Source organism: Solanum tuberosum, unplaced genomic scaffold, assembly GCF_000226075.1.
Source record: "Solanum tuberosum cultivar DM 1-3 516 R44 unplaced genomic scaffold, SolTub_3.0 scf00338, whole genome shotgun sequence".
Taxonomy (NCBI): domain Eukaryota; kingdom Viridiplantae; phylum Streptophyta; class Magnoliopsida; order Solanales; family Solanaceae; genus Solanum; species Solanum tuberosum.
Window position 1 is genome coordinate 207,914 of NW_006239263.1, and position 1,369 is coordinate 209,282.

The window sequence follows — 1,369 nt, forward strand, 5'->3', positions numbered from 1 at the left end:
TGATATGCAGAAGGTATGAGAACACATTGTAGTCTTTTTTTTACTTTGCTATAGCAATTTCTATGTTACACTTATGTTCCTATTGTTTTTCCTTGGCATGCCTTTTTTCTTTGATAGGGTCTTAACCTAGCACTTGTTGATTTATTACCAAATGCTGAGATTAGATGGTGTGCTAGACATATATGGGCCAACTGGAAGAAGGTATGGAGTGGTGAAGAAAGGAGGAAGAAGTTTTGGCAGGTTGCCAGGGCTCCGTTTGAAGTTCATTTACAATCAAAGCTTGATGAAATGAGTTTGTTGGTAGTAGGTATTGTGGAAGCTTTGTTAAAGTACAACAAAAATGCATGGTGTAGGGCATTATTCAAGGACCATAGCAAGTGTGACATAGTTGAGAATAATATGTGTGAGACATTTAATAGTTGGATCTTGGCAGCTAGATTCAAATCAATCATCACAATGTTAGAGGAAATTAGAGTCAAAGTCATGGAAAGAATGACTCAAATGAGGGAGTTTTCTGAAAAATGGATAACTGATGTGTCACCTATGGCTATGCAAATTCTTACTGACAATGCTGAACATGCAGCCATATGTGAAGTTAAATTTAATGGAGATAATGGCTATGAGATTCAGCATCCACCATATAAACATGTTGTTAATCTCAAAAAGAAAATCTGCATTTGTAGGTCATGGCAACTGAAGGGGATTCCTTGTGCACATGCAATTACTGCAATGCATTACAAGGATCTAGATATTGAGTCATTTGTTGATCACTGGTACAAGAAGGAAACATATTTGAAGGCCTACAGTAGGTTCATTCAACCTATGACAAACATGAAGATGTGGCCCAAGAGCACAAGGCCATCCATTGAGCCACCTGAAATCACTCCTATGCCAGGAAGACCAAGGAAAAAAAGGTCTAAAGATAGTGATGAGCCTAGTAAGAAGAAGTTTGGAAAGGCTACAAGGAAGGGGAGAAAAATGAAATGCTCTTTGTGCAGGAATTTTGGACATAACAAGAAAAGATGTCCAATTGCTGTAAGTTTTGCTTTAACTTCTTCAACTTTGTTAATGAAATTTATTTTTATCAATACTTCTTAATTCAGTTTGGAAAAATTTTGTATGTAGAAAAATGGCTATACTACTGGAACTGCAAGAACTGCTACAGGTGGAAGTGGTGGTGCAACTACTTCAGCTGCTTCTACAGGCGTAACTGGTGGGGCTACTGGTGGTGCAACTACTAAAAGACCAACTACTACTTCAGCAGCTTCTGGAGGTGCAACTACTGGTTGAAATGGTGGTGCAACTACTTCAGCAGCTTCTATAGGTGTAACTACTGGTGGAAGTGGTGGGGCAACTACTAAAAGACCAG